This window comes from Maniola jurtina, chromosome 3 (assembly GCF_905333055.1).
Source record: "Maniola jurtina chromosome 3, ilManJurt1.1, whole genome shotgun sequence".
Lineage (NCBI taxonomy): Eukaryota > Metazoa > Arthropoda > Insecta > Lepidoptera > Nymphalidae > Maniola > Maniola jurtina.
Genome location: NC_060031.1, coordinates 9,754,013 through 9,779,122, shown reverse-complemented (window position 1 = coordinate 9,779,122; position 25,110 = coordinate 9,754,013). Strand labels below are relative to the sequence as shown.

General features: G+C 34.5%; 1 protein-coding gene across 1 annotated transcript in view; it reads right to left on the bottom strand.

Moving 5' to 3' along the window:
- The window catches only part of LOC123880981 (kinase D-interacting substrate of 220 kDa), a 73,414-nt gene that overhangs the window by 47,224 nt on the left and 1,080 nt on the right, over positions 1 to 25,110 (bottom strand). The gene's annotated exons all lie outside the window — the stretch shown is intronic.

Here is a 25,110-nt window from a genome sequence, read left to right as displayed (position 1 = left end):
TGTACCTAGATTTTTCGAAATTCTCATAGGGGCGCTAGTTTTTAGTAGTTTTACCCAAATGAAATAAATAATCTACACACGTGTATAAAAGGAAAAGGTGACTGACTGACTGACTGATCTATCAACGCACAGTTCAAACTACAGGACAGATCGGGCTGTTTGGCATGCAGATAGCTAGCTATTAGGACGTAGACATCCGCTAAGAAAAGATTTTTGATAATTCAACCCCTAAGGGTAATAAGTAAGGTAAGGGTAACCCCTAAGTAAAATAGGGGTTCGAAATTTGTGAAGTCCACGCTGATGAAGTCTTGGGCAAAAGCTAGTTAGGTACAATCGAGACAAAAGCTGTGAGCTCTAGAATCAAGATTTCACGCCAGGAACACTGAGTGCTTACGAAATGTTTTATTGCATTTATAAATAGAGTAAATCACCAGAAACACGCAGATAATAATTAGTTTCATTGTGATGCAATGACCACGTCTTCGACTCGCTATTTATGGTGGAAATAAACGCTTTAAAATATAATATGTAGATTGCGATAGTATTATTATTACACTAAATATTATAAAGGCGAAAGTTTGTATGTGTGTGTATGTTTGTTACTCCTTCACGCAAAAACTATTGGACGGATTTGGCTGAAATTTGGAATGGAGATAGATAATATCCTGAATTAGCACATAGGTTACTTTTTATCCCGGAAAATCAAAGAGTTCCCACGGGATTTCGAAAAACCTAAACCACGCGGGGGAAGTCGCGGGCATCGGCTAGTAACTTTATAAATATTTTAATTAATGGAAATCTGGCAAACCACGAACACAGATATCAGTTCCTAGAGCGTATAAGGTATTTTTAAAATTTCATCGAGTTAAATTGTTTAGTATTCAAATAGGAGCCAAACCCGATTTGTTTGGAGCGCACTACAAATAAACTCCTCATAAGTAGAAGGATCATGATAATATTGATCTTATGATGGCATTATTCAAATTATTATCGACGGACGTGTAATATCAAGTGATTTTATTTGAGTATTGTCTTAAGTACATTATCGAAGATAAGCAGGAGTTCAGTTTCAACTCATTTATTTTGTTCGAAATCTTTGAATTTTTTACCTTTGAGTTCTGAAACTATGAACCGATTTCAATAAATAATTATTTCGTCATTAGACAGCTACTTTACACAGAAATTATATTATAAGCTATAATATATTATGTATACTAGGTATTTCAAATTTCATCCGAGCGAAGTCGGGCGGATCAGCTAGAATTATATAGGTAAAACTTTAAAATCCTAAGTTGTAGGAAAAGGTAGCTTACATGTCTAGTATATGCCTTGGCTTTGATCCAGTAATCGGCATTGATTGTAAGTTGTAACCCTGACATCTCTATTGAATAGGTATATTACATAACAAGCACTCATATTTCACGATAGTTTGTCATCATGGCGAAACTTGGCTTCTAACTCCTACACTCCATGCACATAACGTCATCATTAGATAACCTACCATAAGAACAATTTTTTTCTCCATCTACGGGTACATTTGAAGAATGTAATTGAATATTATAAATCTGTAATAATTTATTATTACTATGTAAAGATCTACTATCTGTAAGTGCCTAACTTTTTTTTTCGTGAGGAAAATCAGTCATGGATACCACACCATAACCTTTTACCTTAGCTTTATTGGGCAGGACTCAACACATTCAATTAATTATTATTATTTACGACGACCCAAAAAGAGGGGTGTTATAAGTTTGACGTGTGTATCTGTCTGTGGCATCGTAGCTCCTAAACTAATGAACCGATTTTAATTTAGTTTTTTTTGTTTGAAAGGTGGCTTGATCGAGAGTGTTCTTAGCTATAATCCAAGAAAATCGGTTCAGCCGTTTGAAAGTTATCAGCTCTTTTCTAATTACTGTAACCTTCACTTGTCGAGGGTGTTATAAATTTTTAATTTACACTTGTTGAAGGAATCAATTACATATATATATTTTTTAAATTTGTATAGCCTGGGGATAGTCATAGGCTCGTTGTCTTGGAAAATCAAAGAGTTTCCACGGGATTTATGAAAAATCTAAATCCACGCGAAGTCGCAGGCATCGTCTCGTTACATTAAAAGCATAAACTGACTGACTGACATACTAACCAAACAGCTTTCGAGCAGGCGGGTCGCCTGTTGCAGTTGTTATTTGTTATGTAATTATCGCCACCCATGTAAGTTCATTAGCCACACCAGACGTACCTAGAGAGTGCATATCTGGTTATTTGCTTTGAAAATAAATCTACATTTCTCATTGTGACTTGTGACAAACTTGGCATAGGTCATGCCCTGGTTGAAGTCATTAATGTATGTATGCAAGAAAGATAAGATGGTATGTAGATGTGCCAATAAATTGCAGCAGAAAAGGGTCGTAAGGGAAAGTTTGTCATATTATAATATTTACTGATAGGTCATAGTTATATAACAATCTAGTCACCTCTTATAGCACAAGTGATTGATTACTCTTGAAAGGCCAAGTCGGAAACAGTGCCAAGCAGAGTGTTAAATACATTTATTCAATGCCCCGTTCAGTGTTATAACTTTACCTAATATACATTTAAAGCAATACAATAAAGTGTATTACAATAATTATTTACAATGTTTTCTGAAGAACACATTTTCTAATAGCGGTACAGAATACATCTAGCGAATACCAGGCGTGTGCCTGCTACGATAAAAATTTTCAAAAGAAAAATACTTCAAACTCCTTCAAACGACTTCAAAAACACAAACATTAAAATGTAAAAAATATTTTTTTGTTTTTACACATGCTTGTGTTTTTGAAGTCGGTTTTGTTTTTCTTCTAAAAAAATTTATTTCTCAATTTTTAGTAGCCCCACTGTACTATAATATTTAATATGCTATGCCCAGTTAAAACCCTACTGTTTACTAAGCTATTACACTGATCGCGAGCAATTTACTCTTATCCATTGAGGAGTTCTGTTCTCTCCTCCATCTCTGAAGACATTCATCAGATCTTCACCAAAGTATGGGATCACCTTTTTTTTGGTGTTCAATTGAATTTTTGTATTGCATGAGTATAGTTACAGACCTGGAGAGTGACATAAGCTACTTTTTATCTCGGAAAATCAAATAGTTCCCACGGGATTTATAAAACCTAAATCCACGTGAACGAAGTAGCAGGCATCAGCTAATGCCTAATAAATGTAGAAAGTACTGACTTTTACGATATGATAGGTTTTCTTACCTACCAGTTATAATTTTACTATTATTATATAGTTATTATTTAATTATTCAGTACAAGATTACTAGACAAGATAAGAATGCAAGGATTATTCAAGAACAACACATAATATAAACATCAAATGCAAACAATTAATTAGTTTCTATACATACTATTAATTTTATGTTTTATTAGAAAAATATTACTTATCTTTTTAAATTTTAATAAAAAAAAAACCCCGAAAAAGATTGGCAAGCCGGAACAAAATACTACGAGCAATTAGATTTTTTGTTTTTACAAAGAAAAAAATTGTATAAAATTAACTTCAAAGAACGAAGCAGATAAATTAAAATTAACTCTGTTTGCATTTTGTAACGCTGTAGGTACTCATTTATTAATGATATATTAATAATTAAGTATTCTTAAAACCATTCAACAAAAGATTACTTGTAATGATTTAGAATAAACAATAAATCTAGTTGTTATTTATAACACTACGATTTATGGTGCCTATGTCTTCAAAGATGAATAATAATAGGTACCTACTACTCCTTGAGTTGCAATAATGTCAATAGCATGAAATAAAATGTAGATAATGAACTACGAAGCTACAAATACAATATCATCATGATTTTATTATTGACTAAACATTTTTCCCAATAGGGATTAGTTTGGTAGGTACCTACTCGTACATTATGTTATTTGTTCCTTGAAGATTGTATTATTCTCATTATTGCCCGTCTTTTATGCGAATAATATAAAGTGAAACGTTTTTAGTTGTTCAAGGTGTATTGAACAACAATATAGGTACCTCCCAAGTAACACAAAAGTGCTGCATATCAACTGAATCACTGTCCACGTTGGAAACTTTAGCTCCAAAACATGCTATATACAAGCTGAATAATATCTGAATAATAGCATCCTCAGAAGATATAACTCTGATTTGGGCACAAATTATGCAGCAACTAGCTGATTAACTGCTTTATATAAGCATTTAATAAGCATTTACAAAGGTAACATTCGTCCCAAGAGCTGAACATTGGCTGATAAAGAGAGTGTGTATTACCTATTATGCAGCTCAAACAACAAATAAGCACCCTTTTTACGCTTTTATGCAGTTAAAAGAGCACGAGCGGCGAAATTGTGAATAAATATTACCCCATATATTCCTTAACATCACACTATCTTGATATTCTGCTTGTGCGCAAACCATCATATAATCACAATGTGACATTTCTATAATGGAAGTAAAAAGTTAATTCATTTTTGGTAAGTAGAACTTGTATTTGTTATTAGTGCCTGTTTTAATGGGGAAAGCAAGTTTATTGTCAAATATCATATACTTTTAGACCAAAATTTTCACGCGCCCTCGAAATATAACTGTTTACATGGAAAACCTATTATAAAATGGATAGTAATATTACAAAAATGCCAGCAATTTCTTTGAATTTTTACGCTTATGCTAATAAGCTTTTACGTATAAATAACTAAAAATCTTTTTCAAGTCCAATAGATAGACAAAATAAAAATAAATAGTAAATAAATAATAAATATTGTAATTTAGAACATAGAAAATGGTGGGCAAGCAATGTGATCCGTAATAATGCCAAATAAATGCTTTAAGGGCTATAATGAGGTGCTAGGGGTATATTAATCAGCAAAAAGCTGATACGAGTAGTTCTTGTGTCTAATAAGTCAGCCATAGATTGATGTACAGCTGAATAGTTGGTAACATTACGCAAAGCTATTAGCATTACGGTTAGCTTTTAGGGGTCCGTGGTGAACGTTTTTACATGAGTAAATAAGTCAGTACTTATTTTATTTCTTTCTTTCTTTCGTTCTTTTATCTTTAGTTTATAATACTTATTATAACTTTTTTTCTCAGGGTAATTCACAAGTGAACTTATTCGACATTTGCACTTTAAGTGCAAATGTATTCTGCTCTCAGCAAGAGCAACAAGCAACAGAGCACCTGGCACAAGTGATCAGCTCGAAAACCATGAAGACTCTGATGGCTAATCAAGCTTTAATTTTAAATAAATGCCATCTTTAAGCAATTTTTCCATTTCAATAATAACATTTTCCAAATAAGCGTCTAATCTTTTCATTTTGCCTATTTCGAAATAAATGCCAATGACAAAAGGTCTGAAAAAAGGATTCTTAAAAACGTTGAAAAGTATAGGCCAAAACTCGTTTTTAGAACTCTTAAAGAAAAGAACTCTAAACTCTTAAATATACCTATACCTATACCTACCGTCCCTAGAGTTAGGTTATAATTTCTAACAATTGGACCACACCTCCCTCAAGTCACACTTTTAATGTGTTTGCTGAGCACTAAATTGAAGAAACGTGAATCAGTATCGTAAAACTTAACTGATAAACTAGCAAAAGGTAACTATTTTATTCAATGACGTAATTCACAATCGTTAGGTAGGTATAAAAGTATGTTTTATGTTGGTTTTATGCTGAAATTTTAGTTTTTTGTTCGCTTAGATAAAATACATTGTTCTGTTAGCATAAACAACATACATAATGGGTATAATATTATGTATTAGATATCCAACTAATGATAATATTTTAAGGCTATCCTTGCCAACGATCCCCCGTCGATTTCCTACGTATGATATTATTGTTCTTATCTCTATCTGCCCTGGTTCGTGCATTCTCGGTTCCTAGATCGGTACATTTGTGATAACCAAATTTCAAATTGCTGTGATTGGCTGAATTTACCATGTTCTTGCTGCGACAGCGAGTTTGAGCCACTAGCGGAACAATGTTAGCCGGTCAGAAATGATTGCAATTAGTCAACCTGTTTGACGTCCGTGTTCTGTTTTCGATTACAAAAAAGAAAAAATTGTTGTTGCAATCATCAATTTTAGCAAATAGTGAAAGAGAGTCGGCCAATCAGAGGTCACAACTACCGTCACACTTTCTGTCACACTATGGCAGTAGGCATACCGAGTAATGAAAACAATTTTTCATTCTGTCTAGGTCGAAGTAGGGTTGCCACCTGGCTCTTTTTGATTTACAGGCTACCACCATCAAAAATACGGGGTTTAGATTTGAAGAAATTTGAAATTTTGAAGTATTTGAAGAATATATATATAGGCGGTGGTTCTCTCTGAAATGCATGGAAAGCCTATTTAGATATTTCAGTTTATTTATAAGTTTTGTATTTTTTCTCTGTAGGTATGTTGCCGTATCTTGATTGGTGAACTGTGTTTGCAATGTGGTTTTAAATAAAAGATTTATTTATTTAAATAGCTTTTAAAAACTCTTAGTGTTGTAAAGCAAAATGTTATACATTTCATGCATACAATCTTCTCATTTCAACTTAAAATTACATTTAATTTGTAATTCCACCTTCACAGTATCAATACTATGGCCGTAGCCAGGAATCGATTGCGGGAGAGGTTTTATTAGGGCCGGAACTGAATCCTGTCATGAGGAAAAAAACATTCGCTCAACTTTATGGGCTAATTACCTGGTTAGTGGAATTTCGCCTTTCAATTTGACAGTGAGATAAAATACAACAATAAAAAAGCGCGAGCGCAGTGAGCGTAAGTGTTTTTGGTTCAATACAGAAAAAATTAAAGTGAAAGGGAAACGAGTGTAGCCATAGCAAGATTTTATTTTTAAAGCTTCCTATCCATACTAATATTACGAATACGACAGTATATCTATTTGCCTATCTATTTGTTACCCTTTCACGGCCCATCTTCTTTACCAAAATTTTGGTACTTACTATTCAGAGGTAACTTGCATCCCAGACATTTTTTTTAGGCGGCTTTTTAGCCCGGAAAATCCCCCACGAAATTTTTAAAAATCTAAATTCATGCAAACGAAATTGCGGGGTTTACACCAAGTAATAGAAATTCAAAGCGCGAGTGAAGTGAGCGCGAAATGTTTGATATATTTCCAAAAAAAAATTGGTAAGCAAATGCAAGAAATAGTGTAAGTATTATTTTAGGCTTAGGTTTTTGACGGCTTCCCAGGCGCAGTCGCCATTTCGAAATTTCTGGTCTGGTGGGAGGCTTCGGTCATGGCTAGTTATATGGTTAGTATGGCCCTAACGTTCAAGAAATTAGACTGCATCATCACTTACCACTAGAAAAGATTAAAGTCACGGGCTAACTTGTATAAAAAAAGGCTTACATCCTCAAACCAAGCCCCGCCGCCTTGGCTACGACCATGATCAATATCGAGTGGGTTTCGGCTACGCATTGCCGCAAAAGGAAAATATTCTTTCTACTGGACATAACGTCAGTGTTTGATTTCGCCAGCCAGCTCCTGCTGAATTTGTAAAAAACCGGCCAAGTGCGAGTCAGACCCACGCACCGAGGGTTCCGTATTCGGGTATTTTTTCCGACATTTTACTCGAGAAATCAAAAACTGTTATGCATTAAAAAAATATGCATAAAAATAAATAAAAATCTGTTTTAGAATGAACAGGTAAAGCCCTTTCATATGATAACCCACTTGATATATGTAGTTATCTTACTTTGAAAATTGAAAATACTAATATTTGTTCATGAACACATGACAGACGGATAGAAGGACAAATGGACAGACGGACAGACGGAAAGACTGACAGACTGACAGACAACGAAGTGATCCTATAAGAGTTCTTTTTTGCTTTTGAGTTACGGAACCCTAAAAATATTTAGTTTTATTTGCCCCGTATTTTATTTTCATAATTACAGGTTTCTGTATCCTGAAATACTGGGTAACCAGTAAAATACGGGGCCTCTGGCAACCCTATTCAGAAAACACTGTCACATTCAAGTTAATGTCAAATATTTTGTTTTCAATTACAGAAAGCTGCATCAATCATTATTATAATATTTTCTTTGTTGTGATTGGCTGAATTTTTGAGTTTCAGCCAATAAACAGACTATTTGCCAATTAAACGTCATAACAATATAAATGCCAGAAAGTTTAACCAAATAAAACAAACTTAATGAGAACCTAGTGAGAATGCAAACGGCACACAATTTATAATACATATTATGTTAGTCGTATATAATAGATATTATAGTAGTCGTTCACTTTGGTAATAGTCAGATTGTCATCAGTAAAATTGATATTGGTCGATGTATCGTAAATTATTGTTTCGGTCACAAATATTTTTATTATCTATTTATCTTTGAACAGAATGGAATAGAATGAAATGGAATGGAATACAATGATAAATTTTTATTCCTGTAAACTTTTAGGTAAACTTCAAAGTGTTTTTGGATGGTCAGAAAAATTTACCACTGGCTCGGAATGCCGATCCTACGTTTTCTAGGGTTTCGTACCTCAAAATGAAAAACGGAACTCTTATTGGATCACTTTCTTGTCTATCTCTCTGTCTGTCGTGTGTGTCAAGAAAACCTCTAGGGTACTTCCCGTTGACTCAAAACCATGAAATTTGGCAGGTAACCTAACTGCGTAATTTTGGGTAGTTTTTTTAATCGATAAAGAAAGTTTGCGACATTGTTCAATAAAAAATTTGGATTCCAACTCCTCAACCCTGATGTTGCAGGGGACCTGACTACTAAAGCTAATGGGATTTAAAAAGTGTCAATTATTAATTGATATTGAAGGTATCTATACCAAGTAAACACTTTGTCGTTGACCTCAACCCTGATGCTGTAAGAAATTGCATTCCTAAATCCTGGTGACACCTCGGGATTTGAAAAGGATCATCCGTTTAAATATTCTTACGTGATACAGAAACAAGTTGCATCCCGGGGACGGGCTATTACGGAGAGGCAACTTTTGTTCTGGGAAATGAAAGGATCGGGATTTTTAAAAACCTAAATCCACGCGAGCGAAGCTGCGGGCATTAGCTAGTTGTAAATATATTTAGAAGCTACTATAAGATAATAGATAAGGTACTTATTTCCTTATATTTTTATTGTATGGCAGCGCGCGGTTTTAAATTATAAATTGCACGTCCTGTCCTTTTCTGTAATACATTTTTTTCTCAATATCTACCGCTTTATCTCATAGCAAGAGTCCGTAAGACGTAATACAGTGAAAATAAGCAAAATATACAATTTTTGCAGTTTCCACGTCAGTACCTGTCGAATTTTTCTAACAGTGTAAGCAGCAGAGCTGAGTTTACCATCAAGTGTTGATATGTGGGTGTTCCATAGAAGCTTTGCATCTAACATTATACCGAGAAACACGGGGTTCTCCTTTATTTTCAACATATGATTATTTATCAATGAATTTATGTCATTTAAGGTCCTGGTATTGGGCAGTGTGAATTCAACACACTTAGATTTCTTTGCATTTGGAAGTAAATTGTTAGCAATAAATCAGAGAGTGACCTGTGATATGGCATTACATATAGTATACATTGTCAAAAATTATAATATTAAAGCTGTGCGTATTGCGTGAGGAATAGGTTGCAAGAGAGTTGCAACTTGCAGGGTTTGATGCATGCGCTATTGCCAGCAAACATGAGACATATTTTTATCTACAGGCAACGTCTGAGTAGGTAACGCATACGTCTAACGCAAGTTGAAATGTACCAGTGTATTTAGTTAGACCTATCGACAAGTTTGGAGTTGGGTGCAGTCTAAATGTGGCCCGTGTGTTTAGACTGTCAGTTTCTGTCAGTTTCACGTGTCGTCCCCCGCACTTCACCACCCCGCTTGCACAAATCGAGACAGCACGAAATTTTCAAGATTTCTGGGTGTAATTTCTGGTTTTCGTAGTTCCCACATAATTATAACAATATAAAATATATAACGATAATTTTTTTACTACATAATATTCATTAAATTTTCTAGGTCTGTGGTTTTTCCAAATTTCATTAAATTGCTTCGTTGTCTAGAAAAACGAGCACAAAGTTGGGCCTTTTTTTAAAGAAAAATACAAATCTTTGAGCCCCTGTAATTTTAAAACTACATATTTTTAGAAAAATCTAAAACACCACAGACACAGATATTAGTTTCTAGACTATGTCTGCAAAATTTCATGGACTTTGGTTGCTTAATATTCAAATGAAATGGGAACTACGATTGTATGGAGTAAGTGACGGAGAGAGCTCTGTTAAATGGAACGAATTTTTCGTTTCGTTTGGTGTGTAGGTAGCTAGGTAGGCATAGTAGGCTTATTATGTAAGTCGATTATGCTCATTAGGGATACATATATTAAACACTGCCTTTAGTTCTGAATACTCGATTGATGCCCTAATTAATATTATGCCAGGTATAAAATTAATGCTTAAAGAAACAATTTCCAATGAAGAGATAGGTAGGTATATAGTAAAGTACTACTTAGTACTAATTAAAGTCGCTGATATAATTCCTATCAGTTTAGCAAAATTAATATTAGTAAAGCTGCTAGTACTGTTTTATAATATACAAATTCTATGGTAAAGCATAGTATTAGTTGCAAGACCTGTTCCTGATTGTAGGTAATTGCTAGAGCTACTCACTAGAACGTCATGCAGATAGACGTAAAGATAAGGTAAATAATAATAAGTAATAATGGCATGGCAATTATTTTTACGGTGTGGTTACTCCGACAATTCTTAACATAGCCAAGAGTAAATTATACAAGCTTTTAAGTTTTAACAAAACCTTGTTTAATTGTAGCGTTATAAAATAAGACCAGACATTTTTTGTAAACCTTCTGAGAGCCAAATCAGTTTTATTAATCCTGATCACTTGTTCGATTGTCAAGGAACAAAACCATAATTTTATTTTGGACAGAACTGAAAATTCTGCAATTTGCAATACCTTCAACAATTACCTATTTGTAAATGCATCTTTACGTTTTAAACATAAATATGCTTTATTGTACACCATCTTACAAAACAAGGACATCAAAGTAAAACAGTAAACAACAAAAATAGAAGTACCTACCTACAATTTTATTGTTGGCGACACCGCCGCGGAGCGGAATGAAATGAAAGCGTCAATTTCGCTTGTACTACTGTCCCGTAGTATCGGCTACCAACTGTACCAAATTTCATTTAAATCTGTTCAGTAGTTTTCGCGTGATGCGCGTGCAGACAGACGAAAATACAAAAAAAAATTGTTTTGGAGTGTATATCTATAAATAATCAATCACGTTTCCTTCGATTAAAATTTTAAAATATATTTAAAATTTAAATACAGAAATCGTCCAGTCACAGTTTTATTATAAGTAGGATATATATACCTAATATGTATATTGTATATACGAGTATCAGCTATCATCGTTTTATGTACGTAATAAAAGTCAACAGATTTCTGTCGGCATCCTTGATCGATACAAATCAAGATCAGAAAAATTATCAATAACTCCCATTATCAGTTCGGTAGTGTATTGTATAACAACTTTACTACCGAGGCGTGACATTATCAAATCAGTAGGTACTTGCGTAGCAAAAACGCTTATCGGTGAAAAATTACAGATTTATAAAGTCTTGGCTAAACTATTTTCTTATTTTATCAGATTGAGATACCGCAGTAACTTTGATATTCGTAAATAAATAATTTATAAATATCAAAGTTATTATGATGGCAATATATCTATACAACTTATTAAAGCAATATCCTAATAGAAAAAGTTACTAATATAAAGTAATATACATATAAGTCTATGCTTACATCTAATATTTCCTAATGAAAAACGGATAAGACCGCACGCGCAGCTCATGACTAAATTCTAACCAAATAAGGGATTCTGTGCTCGTGATCTTAACTGCGATTAGATTTTATTATTCTGTTTCCATTTTAATGTAGATTGAGTAGAAATTTTAATTAAAATAATCGTTACTACTATTATAAATGCCAAAGTGTGTCTGTCTTTCTGTCTGTTCGTGTGCTGGCTTTTCACGGCTTCATTCGTTAAAGGTACATAGATAGCTTGCATCCCAGGGATGGACATAGGCTCCTTGTTGTCCCGGAAAATCAGTTCCCACGGGATTTTTGAAAACCTAATTCCACGTGTTGGTAACAAGAGTTGGTATCAAGAAAGGCGCCGCGTCTCGGCTCTGCCGACATGCAAAGACTACAACAGTGATCGCTATTCACTGATATGTGGAATTATATCAGATTGGAATATTATAAACTCAACTGCAGCAATTCGTTTAAGGTAATTGCTATTTGACAAATCGCAAAAATGCTGTACTTTGAAGTAAATTGTTTATTTTTCTAAAGCATTAACAGCTATTAAATACATGCAATTAAAAACTTCAGTTTGTGAAGATTATAAGTGCCTCTTTTTATTTAGTATACATTATCCCAATAAAAAAAAAAACCAAGTTGAAAACATTGCTGTTCGCAACTTGTTCTGTAAAAGTTTTCTTTAACATCTTGATACTTTGAAGCCAACCTCCAGAAAATGATATGTTTAGGTTTAGCAATCAATTTTAACTGTTAGTTTTATACTAAATGTTTTTCGTTTCTTAAATAATCTAAAACTAACCAAAAAACTTCCTGTGCTATTTATTTTCTTGCAGGCGCTCTATGGAATTCAGTGTCCACTGGACTGTCATGGCGGAAGGACTGTGCGCGTCATTTCGTCGCAAAATATTATTTAAAATGAATTTAAGCTTATTATTTTTGAATGAAAGTTGTGTTTATAATCGTTGAAAAATAAAATAGGGATTTTTTCATTTCTAAATGAAGCCTGCTTATATACTAAATTTTATTCTAAAGTTACGGTTTTACCAGGTAAATACTCGGAGGTTGTCATAGATTATGATGACAGATAGTAAGTGTTCTAAATAGGTATTATACCTATGTTAGGAGATAGCGCGCCTCGTTCCGGGTGCCGTGTTCCGAAATGGATTTCGTAGTAGTGCAAGTTTGGTGCAAGCCCCACATGACGGAGGGGTATGCGTCAGGCATTTCCTGTGTACAAAAAAAAGACCTATATTTCGGATCCATATTTCATCACTGACAATATGCACTATTCAAAGACTGTTCTTCAAGCATTGAGGAATTTTGGACAGAGACATCTCGAAGGTTCCCGAAGGCTGCCTGAGTTAGATTTGTCGGCTAGCTAGCTTTTTTCGAAATTGGACTTACTTAGCTGGATTGTGTGTTAGAGCTTTCTTATGAGATATTATATGTACATAATGTAACCATGGGTCTCATAAGAAAGCTCAGATTCATGCTGCGGGCAATGGGGAGAGCCTAAAGGTTGGAACGCCATTTCGGCGGCCGTGTTTCCTGCCATATATACCTTAGATACCTGCAAGCCAAGAGTGAATAGGCATCTTCTAGGTAAGCGTGCTCCAACTTGGACCTCATCATTGCTTTCTTTAAAGCATGATTGTCGTCAAGCGCAAGCGCAAAGATTCAGGCGGCGCAAACCCGTAGCATGTGGAAGACCCTATTAAAGACCTATGTTCACTGTGGACGTCTGTCGGTTGATGTTGATGATTATGTCTTTAGTGCAAGTAGTTCAGTAGTTTCAGAGTTTATCGATAACAAACAAACAAACCTTTCCTCTTCATAATATATGTAGTTAGTAGCACAAACTTGGAAAAAAATCTCGTGGACACTCTTTGATTTTCCGAGATAAATGTCATTTTACCTGACAGCCCTAATCAATTTTATCACTGATATTAATAACTAATTCATAACCGTTAAACCTAAGTGTCAAAATCTCGTTTTTCTAGTCGAGTTCCGTAGGCTCTTTGAACCCACTGCATTATTATCCCAAGAAAACCTACCATTAGATGTAGGAATAATGGAAAGAGGTCACAACCCTCAGCAATAAAGAATACGATGCGGAGAGAGATGTCACTCTCAAGGTCTTTAAATGTATCCATGCAAAAAACCACGTCGACTGGTTGCTCCGTTGCAGCGTGATTGAATATTAAACCAACAAACACACTTTCGCATTTGAAATATGGCCAGTGATTATAAGAAACAGTTTAAATCTCTCTCTGCTCTCTGAGAGACGTTAGGCAAAGTGAACACGAATTATGACACTTCTGTGTTCTTATACAAGCTTAGGTCTCTCAATTTTGTCAATTAATGTCAAATTTCTTTCTCAGATCAAAACCTAGTAAGTGGTTTAAATTCAAAAGAAGTTTAGGCCGTAGTTCTTTCTGGTCCAATGCGGAATGGCATACTTCACACACCTTTGAGAACATGGAAAACTTGCAGGTATGCAGGTTTCCTCACGATGTTTTCCTTCGCCGTTAAAGCAAGCACATAACTGAAAAGTTAGTAGTGCGTGATTCCGGGATCGAACCCCCGACCTTCGATTAGGAGGCGGACGTTCTAACCACTAGGCTATGACAGTTTTTAAATTAAAGGGGTTTAAATATTTTAGTGTGAAGACTGGCCAACACATTTATTCATTACATGTGCATCATTTTCTTTTTTAGGGTTCTGTACCTCAAAATGAAAAACGGAGCTCTTAAAGGACCACTTTGCTGTCTGTCCATTTGTCCGTCCGTCCGTCAAGAAAACCTATACAGTACTTCCCGTTGATCTAGAATCACGAAATTTGTTCTCGGATTTATTCCTTTACTTGGGCTATGAGAGTTGAGACCTATCTACCTGCCCATAATTCTAGGTTAACGGGAAATACCCTATCGGTTTTCTTGACAGACACGACAGACGGACAGACGGACAGAAAGACAGACAACAAAGTGATCCTATAAGGGTCCCGTGTTTCCTTTTGAGATATGGAACCCTAAAAACATTATGTAAGTATGCAAAGTATTTCCCTTGCAAACCATATTTAACAGTTGACATGTAGAGGTCATTGACTTTTCCTATCTTACTTTTAAGTTTTAATGCATTATTAAGTATTTACTGTTTTGACATGGTATTTAGATAATGGGTGATATTTATTTTATTTAATCTAATTCCTTTTAAAAACTTAGTAAGGCGCATTAATCTATAAAAACCTAGCCAGTTCAAAGACTTACTATGTTTTAAAATGGTCAAAGCGACTTACTAGCTTTTAATTTTACTTTAATGTGGGTGTCCTTACAATACAACGGGACATACTATGAAAGTTAGGCTTATGACATAAAACGATTTTCGGAAAAATGACATTTACTTTGTTTTGATATGGGGCGGTCGATATAATTAGGTACTAGGGTAAAGGCTCGAGTAAATGAACAGATTGGACGTTTTTACATGTATTAAGAGCTGGAATAAAAAACCGGCTGATATACCTTTTTTAAATATTTTCTTACAAATTCTTACACTTTTTTCAATTTCAATTTCAAAACCGTGTTCCGTTCAAACCGTTCAAAAGTGCGTGTGCGTGCGTCCATGTGTGTGTGTGAGTGTGTTGTATGTTTGTACGAGTGTTTGTGAGTGTGGTATTGCGTTGTATAACCACATGAGTAGCGAACAGAGTCAAAGCTTCATACAAGCGCGCTACGATAGGTACACTACTACAAGCTTGAGGCGCGTGTGTGCGTGAGCACAGGCGCTACGTCGCGTACGGAGAGAAATCGGTTTATACCGGCTCGGCCTGTGCTCAAGTTCAGGGGCTGCAGTACACGTCGCGCGTCGTGTTTTCATTTAATTTAATGTTAATGATAATAATTTAAATAGTGTTTAAAATCTATTTTCTTGAACTGTCATAGATTTTGTTCAAAATCAATATCTGAGGATCCCTAGGATCACAAAACAGGAAATTGTTACCAAAATTTAAAAAAATCGACGCCATTTTGAAATTCTTTGTTAATTGACCGATTTCGTTCAAAATCGATATTTAGAGCTCCCTGGGATCACAAAATAAGAAACTGTTACCAAAATTTAAAAAAGTCGACGCCATTTTGAAATTCTTTGTTAATTGACCGATTTCGTTCAAAATCGATATCTAGAGCTCCCTGGGATCACGAAATAAGAAACTGTTACCAAAATTTAAAAAAGTCGACGCCATTTTGAAATTCTTTGTTAATTGACCGATTTCGTTCAAAATCGATATTTAGAGCTCCCTGGGATCACAAAATAAGAAACTGTTACCAAAATTTAAAAAGTCGACGCCATTTTGAAATTCTTTGTTAATTGACCGATTTCGTTCAAAATCGATATTTAGAGCTCCCTGGGATCACAAAATAAGAAACTGTTACCAAAATTTAAAAAAGTCGACGCCATTTTGAAATTCTTTGTTAATTGACCGATTTCGTTCAAAATCGATATTTAGAGCTCCCTGGGATCACGAAATAAGAAACTGTTACCAAAATTTAAAAAAGTCGACGCCATTTTGAAATTCTTTGTTAATTGACCGATTTCGTTCAAAATCGATATTTAGAGCTCCCTGCGATCACAAAATAAGAAACTGTTACCAAAATTTAAAAAAGTCGACGCCATTTTGAAATTCTTTGTTAATTGACCGATTTCGTTCAAAATCGATATTTAGAGCTCCCTGGGATCACAAAATAAGAAACTGTTACCAAAATTTAAAAAGTCGACGCCATTTTGAAATTCTTTGTTAATTGACCGATTTCGTTCAAAATCGATATTTAGAGCTCCCTGGGATCACAAAATAAGAAACTGTTACCAAAATTTAAAAAAGTCGACGCCATTTTGAAATTCTTTGTTAATTGACCGATTTCGTTCAAAATCGATATTTAGAGCTCCCTGGGATCACGAAATAAGAAACTGTTACCAAAATTTAAAAAAGTCGACGCCATTTTGAAATGCTTTGTTAATTGACCGATTTCGTTCAAAATCGATATTTAGAGCTCCCTGGGATCACAAAATAAGAAACTGTTACCAAAATTTAAAAAAGTCGACGCCATTTTGAAATTCTTTGTTAATTGACCGATTTCGTTCAAAATCGATATTTAGAGCTCCCTGGGATCACAAAATAGGAAACTGTAACCAAAATTTAAAAAAGTTGGCACCATTTATAATTCTTTCTAAATTGACTGATTTCGTTCAAAATCGATATTTAGATCTATGGATCGATATTTAAAGATTGATATTTAAACTAAGCAAACACAACAAAAACAAACTTTACCATCTTGTTGAACAAATAACTATTGTTAATTAAATTGTATCCTCCAGTGCCAACCCTACCAAAATAGTTATAAAATTTGCTCGCTTCTTAGAAGCTTTGCCTCTGTTTGCTACTCTGTGGTATAACACCATGTTAGTAAATCTTAGTATATTTTTAACCGACTTTAAAAAAAGGAAGAGGTTCTGAATTCGTCGGTATCTTTTTTTTTATGTATGTTCCCCGATTACTCAAAGACGCCTGGACTGATTTGGATTTTTTTTTTGTTTGATAGGGTATACTTTGCAAGTGGTCCCATATAAATTTGGTAAAGATCTGATGAATATCTTTGAAGATGGAGAACAGAACTCCTCAATGGATAAGAGCAAATTCAATTTTTTTTAAATGTATGTTCACCGATTGCTCAAAGACGCCTGGACCGATTTGGAAATTATTTTTTTTTGAAAAGCTAGGTATACTTTGCAGGTGGTCCCATATAAATTTGATGAAGTTCTGATGAATATCTTCTGAGATGGAGAATAGAACTCCTCAATGGATAAGAGCAAATTGCTCGCGATCAGTGTAATTGCTTAGTAAACAGTAGGGTTTTAGCTGGGCATGGCATATTATTATAGTACAGTGGGGCCACTAAAAATTTTGAAATAAAAAAATTTCAAAAGAAAAATAAAACCGACTTCAAAAACCACAATAACTTAAATTATTTTTTACTTTTTAGTGTTTGTGATTTTGAAATCGGTTTTATTTTTCTTTTGAATTTTTTTTATATTTATTCTGGTATTCTTCTTTCTTGGATATGGATCCCTCTTGGGTATCCCCATTTCTCTCTGTCTTTGGTACTATCAAGCTAATTTTCTCTCGCGATTTGCACAATAGCATTAGACCAACGCGTCTTCGGTCTACCTACCTGTCCTTCTTTCATCTGTAAAAATCGATACAATATGACCATTTGCATTTCAGTTTTAGGGCATGTCTCAAGTTGTCTGTAGGCTTTGTCTTTTTTCTTATGTCTTCAATTCTCACTTTGAATATTTTTTGCTTAATTTATGCAACTTGCCATCGCCCTTTAGCAAGTTACTATTTCTTTTTATATTCTTTGTCTGGACCCATGTTTGGCTGGCATAGGTAAGGCATGGCAGGATGCATGTATCTATAACGGATCTTTTAAGATGTACTGGGTAAGCTCCTTTCATTCTTTCCTTTTGTGCCCAGTAAAACAAGCATACTCGGGCCACTTTGAGAACCCATTAGCAGCTAACAGCAAGGCCTGGACTCCAATTTTTATATGTGGAAGCTGTATTTCCTCGTTGCGTTTATGAGCAAATAAGAATAGTTAACTACTTTTACTAAAAAAAAAATTTATTATTTGGCGCGAACCATCTAAACATTATGATGATTATTATTTCTGCGTTGTGAATATTACCAGAAGAAACAGCAAAAAAATTGTTCCAAGCGGCTCTATTGTAACTTGCAGTCTGCAATTTGAACGATTCTGACTTCTGGTGATAAATCTGTACCTCAGCCCCAACCCAGTACCTCTAATCTACCATTTCAAGAACTTTTAGAAGGTAGTGACGATGTAGTGACTTTTTTACATCTCAACTTAGACCATTCAATCAAAATTATTTGGATCACTTAATGAGAGATCTTAGATTGTCTAAAAAGCATCCGAACATGTGGCTTCTCGGCTCAAAGGAACAAATCTGATAACATCAGACACTTGTGTTACGGTATATTATTCTCACTACTCTTAACACATTCAGTAGCTGATGTTGCACTTCCAGCGACTTGGATGCAACAAGGGCGTTAAGTTTCATTTTCTCTGTAGTCATTTGGACTGTTTTCCAGAAAATTTAGGTGACTTTCAAACTAAGATAACTATACCAAAGGGGATAATATCATATGAAAGGGCTCTATTATACATTCTAAAACAGGTTTTATTTATTATTATTATGTAAAAGAGTTTTTGATTTATCGCGCAAAATGTAGAAAAAAATATACAATAAGTCAAAAACTGAAAATCTGACAATTTTTTTTAAATTCCAAGCCGAAAATATACTTAAGAATTTATTAATAGGAATCGAGAGTTTATACACTAGATAGAGTTCGTTCATTCACTGAAATTCCCAGTTCATTTACTGGCAATTTATCCTTTTGTTAAATAAAATAATTTATAATAATTAATACCACGCATTTTATTTGATTTTTTGATATACTGTGTACAGATACACAAAAAATAAAAATTATATATAGAACAATTCTCATATATCTTAATTTTAGGTGAAAGTCAGGGTAATCCTTATTCGTTCATGTACTGGATCTTTTACCCTCCTACGTCAAAATACTAAAAGTCCGCGTAAATTTCGCAGATTGAAATGTCTGCTTGATTAATTGTCAATAGAGGGTCATGACATGTCAAAATTGCTAGTTTGAAGGTGAAATCGTCTAAGTCATTCGAGATGGTTTTCCTCTTAAGTGGCAGTCTCAATTGTCAGGATTAAATTGAATGTAGGTACGCAACTCATTGCTCATAATTTATCAGTGTCGTCATGTGTGTCATGCATGCGTTCATTATCCGGAACTGTAAAGTGTAAACCCACTAGCAAGACCATTCACTCTATGCAATCAAGTTAATTAAAAAGATAAATATAATTATGTACTCATGCTTTGCAATAGCCGTATAATCTGGTGCCGTGGTCTGTGGAAGGATGTTGCAACAGATCTACCTAGATTAAAACAATTTAACAGGGCTCTCTCCGTCACTTACTCCATACAATCGTAGTTCCAATTTCATTTGAATATTAAAGCAACTAAAGTCCATGAAATTTTGCAGACATATTCTAGAAACTTATATCTGTGCTTGTGGTGTTTTAGATTTTTCTAAAAATATGTAAATTTAAAATTACAGGGGCTCAAAGATTTGTATGGGAATTTTTAAGACCGCGTAACTTTGAAACCTAATATTTTAACAGAAATCTGGAAAACCACAGACATAGATATTAGTTTCTAGAATATGTCTGCAAAATTTCATGGACTTTGGTTGCTTAATATTCAAATGAAATCGGAACTACGTTTGTATGGAGCGAGCATCATGGGAGCGAGTGTCGGAGAGACCCCTCTTAAAACGACATAGTTTGGAATAGAATGACATATCGGTTATGTTATAATGAAAAACTATTGCTGAATTCCCAGCTGAAATGAAATAACACTCAATGATACAATTTTAGCTTTTTACGACTGAATGCAAGTTCTCGCCTTGATGAGATTCGAGTTATATGTAAATACAAGTGTAAATTAAAAATTTATAACACCCCCGACAAAGTATTTGAGTTTTCCAAAACATCATTTTCAAATAAATATTTATGTATATATAATGTGTTTTTGCGTGCAATAAAGATTTTCTATCTATCTAACTGTTCTAACTCAGAATACTTCACTGTGGACACTTTTTCAACTTTGTTTTTTTATAATGTGTTTATTGTGCGAAATAAAAGAACTTGTGTTGCTCTGAAAAGAGAAACAACAATCGAAGCTGTTACTCCACACTTTAATCAGATTCCAATATCCAAATTACATTAAAAACATTCGGCAAAAATAACGTTCATTTTCAACACTGGCACAACTCTTGACAGTTGACAATTGACACTTGTGACGTGTGCGCGCCAAATTCAAATTATGTTGCCATCTAAATGAAGATCTTCATTCTCTCTTGATCTCTCTCAAAAGTCTCTTGACTTTGTCAATGACGATGACGTAAGATTCAAGCGTATTTTTGCGGACGGAATTGTATGGGAAAGGCTAATCCATATACATCGATGTCTTTTTGGGTCGGGGGTTAAAAAAGAATTTGACTATAGTCCACCGTTTCGGTTTCTTTATATAAATAATCAATACTGAATTGACTCACTGACTGACTCATGAAGCCCAGCCCAAACCCGTGAACCTAGAAAGCTGAAATAACGTTTGAGGGCTCTCTCCGTAACTCGTTTCATACAATCGCAGTTCCAATTTCATTTGAATATTAAGCAACCAAAATCCATGAAATTTTGCAGACATATTCTAGAAACTAATATCTAAGTCTGTGATTTTCCAGATTTCTGTTAAAATATTCGGTTTCAAAGTTACGCGGTCTTAAAAATATTCATACAATTCTTTGTGTCCCTGTAATTTTAAAACTACATATTTTTAGAAAAATCTAAAACACCACAGACACAGATATTAGTTTCTAGAATATGTCTGCAAAATTTCATGGACTTTGGTTGCTTAATATTCAAATGAAATTGGAACTATGATTGTATGAAACGAGTGACGGAGAGAGCCCTGCTAACGGCGTCGTTAAAGATTTAGACTGGAGTTCGCCGAAAGTTACATAAACAACGGTTGCTAAATCAGCTGGTTATTTCGAAACCGTCGTTTAAACAACCGTTTTAATATTTACTGTTCATCACGAAAAAGTGTAGCATGGTTACTAAATCGGCGGAACACCATCTGTTCTCAGCTACGCTACTGCTACGAAAGAACGCTAAAACGCAATGCGTTAGCGAAGACACATTGTCATTACTATTCAACACAACAAACTGTGACGCCTATATTTAGGAGCATAAAATAAAATACTTTCAACTGGAAAAGTACAAAGACGCTATGGGTAAGATGAACTACACTATTGTTCTAAATTTTGCCAGGTAGTAACCGTCCCAAATTTACAACTTCGGGGCCCCGACGTCACAGTCGTGATCATGTGTCCTGCACGTGTTGGACTGTTGATTTTTTGCTGTCGTGTTGCCGTAATTATTTGTGTGTGCATTTAAAGATGATTTTAAGAGATTCTAGTGTTTAAAATAATTTCAATATTAAAATGGAGGGCCAAAAATGTGTATAAGTGATTTTTCAAGTGACGACAAGCGCATCAGTTCGGAGTTGGTTTTAAAATATCAAAATATAGTGGAAATTAAGATAAGTAATTATTATTTCCAACCATTACATCAAACACTTGTTGCACGCTACTGAAATGAACAACGCAAAGACAAACCAAAATAATCTAAATTGATCTGTACACAAAGGCACAACAGATGTAAAAATGTGGAAACCCTGGTTAAACGACCCTTCCGCGCTCGGTTAGGTTAAACGGCCGTTTTAGGGCTGCAAACCTCGGTTAAGTGCTGGTGAACAGTAAAAATCACTTAATCAGCCGGTTTTCTAATAATCAGCCGTTTTAAAAGTCGGTGAACTCCACCCTAAAGGTTTAGATACTAAGGACGTGTCTGGCAATGTATGAGATGATTTCTAATACAATTCCGAAGAAAATACAAAAAAATTAGACTTCATAGTTTGACGAAAGATATTTTACACCTTTATTACCCGTTATCTCCCAAAGCCACCATGATCCAAACTTCATAGTCGCTGATTGCTCCTCCCCGTGCTGAAGACTTTCAGCTTTTATAAAATAACGAAGGTCTGCCACGCGTTTGCTCTTAGTCCATATGGGATATAACTACGAGTATAATACCTAGTTGTCCATGTTTTGTTTTCTATTTCAGGCATAAGGTTTCCTAGTTTAGGCACATTTCTAGTTTCAAATTTCAGTAAGCTAACTGTAATATTTTGTAACGTGAACACGTACCTAATGCGTGATTCGAATTGTACCTACTCATACTTATTAAAAAATCCTAAGTTAATAATAAAATAATTCTCTAAAGAAAATTAGTTAACTACGAACTAATATTTTTACTTTAAAATAAGTAGGTTTTTATAATAGCTTGCCTTGAAGTGAGTTACGGTCTAGATATTTATCGCCTTTTTGTTTAATAAAAAAGCAGACCAAGGTTATAGAGACAAAGAAAATAAGATTGTGTAAATGATAGTTCAGTTGGGCGTTTAATGTTAATAAAGAAAATTCATTGCAGCTTTTGTTTCTTATTTAGATTAAGTTAGTTACCGTTGTATTTAATTAATACATAGTAGTTAACTGCATAGTAGTTGCCGCCCGGCATTCGTTGCAACGCGACTCGCATGCTACCTATTGTATGTTGACAATATAGTGTCAGTAATCTTTACGTAAGTGTCAACAACCACTGTACAAAGTTTCGACTCAATCGCGAAACGATGCGCGAACGAACGAATACAGAAATATTAATTTTTATATATTATTAGATAAAGTAATATGTAGGTAAGTAAGTACTTAAGTAGGTATACTATTTTTATACTTATTAATAGTTAGGTACCAATCAATATGAAAAAAAAGCAAAAGTGGGACTTGAAAGGGTCCACTTAGTATAGTTAATATTATTATCGCAGACTATGAAAGAAGTTGATAGGTCCATCAACTCATGCTGTTTAGGTACTGGTACATGTGTTAGAATACACATTACATTGATATGACAAAGTCAACTTTATACCTCGTGAGCTCTCTGAGGTTCACCACCCCAGATATCTCTCCAATGGATGAAATGTTGAAAATGGTTCATATAATTGTGCTGACGGTGATCGCGTTTTTTGCGGAAGTCTGTTGGAGAAGGTGGCGCGGTGAGGGACTGTCGTCGGCCGCTGCCCACCGGGACCACAATAGGAGAAGGTTGTAAATTCAATAGCCTCTCTGTCTCCGGCTCATCGGACGAGCCGCTATCCGTGAGCAAGCGAGCGGACCTTGACATGCCTCTACCCAAACTATATTGCGAGTCCCCTTTCTTCATTTTGGTAGGTAGTTATCTCAGTCACTAAGGAAACAAAACACTATCAATTAAATGCAGATCGGAATACGTGATCGTGAACTGTGAACGCGTCGCGAACTATGATAATATTCCGTAGGTATGATTACGCACGATCTACCAACAGGCAACAATTTTGATGTAGGCGTGTGGCGCGAGCGACGCCGGCCCCAGACTGCGGCGCGGTGGCGGTCGCACGTGGGTACCACTTCGACGTCAAAACAACGGGTAACCCTACGCCGCCGATAGTTTATCTTCAAACTGGCATCTTGAAACTATCAATAACAATGCACCCAACACAGAGAAACAGTGAACATGTGTACTTAGAAAACAAATATCTACAATAACTACCTTCTTTTTTCGAGATCATAGGAATTATGAAGACTAAATTCTATAACTAACTACAAGAGTGTTAACTGTTAAGTGTTCAGAAACACCTTCAGCCATTCTAAATTATAAACGAGAGGTTGATTCATTTGCCTTATCAAAAGCTCAAAAGCTTAGTTAATTAATTGTAATTTTATTACAAAAGAAAAAATCGTTTACTTAGATACTTTTCCTGCCAAAAATATTAAATAAACTATTATTATACTAGTTTCTTATAGTAGTAGACACATAATAATAATTATAAGATATAAAAATACTCAAATAACTTTATTTGAAGGTAATATTACTTATTCTGGTATTTCTCTACATCCAACTTAGTATCACAGCTTAAATTCTGCAAGATATAGGGCCCGCCTAGGGTAATAATGTTCTGTGGTATAGGGTTTAGGCAGCACATTTACAGTATTATTCATCAAACTTTTGTAAATCCTCTTGAATGCTAAACAAATACAGTGAATCATTACTGTGTATAATTGGTATGTCTCATACATAAAAAATAAACTTTAATAGCCTGGCTTTAATAGCTAAAAAAAATTCTAGGTTGAAATCAAACCCATTGCACTACTGTTGTAGCTGCTACTAGCAATAGGATAAAACTTTTACACGTAGTTGGAAGGGAAATGGGAATATTTGTTATATATTGTTTTACATGGCTAATATATTGTTTATTTGTATAACATTACTTACTTAAGTTTAGTTGGTTAACCTTTACATCAAACCCTTATTAAGGGTTGATGTTAAATTAATAATGCTATCACTTTCCAAAAATTCACATAGGTAGCATTATAGATCTTCACTAAAACTCTATTTAAAGATAATGATGAGTCCCTTAATACATTCTTTACATTTCGAGTTTACACTGCACATTA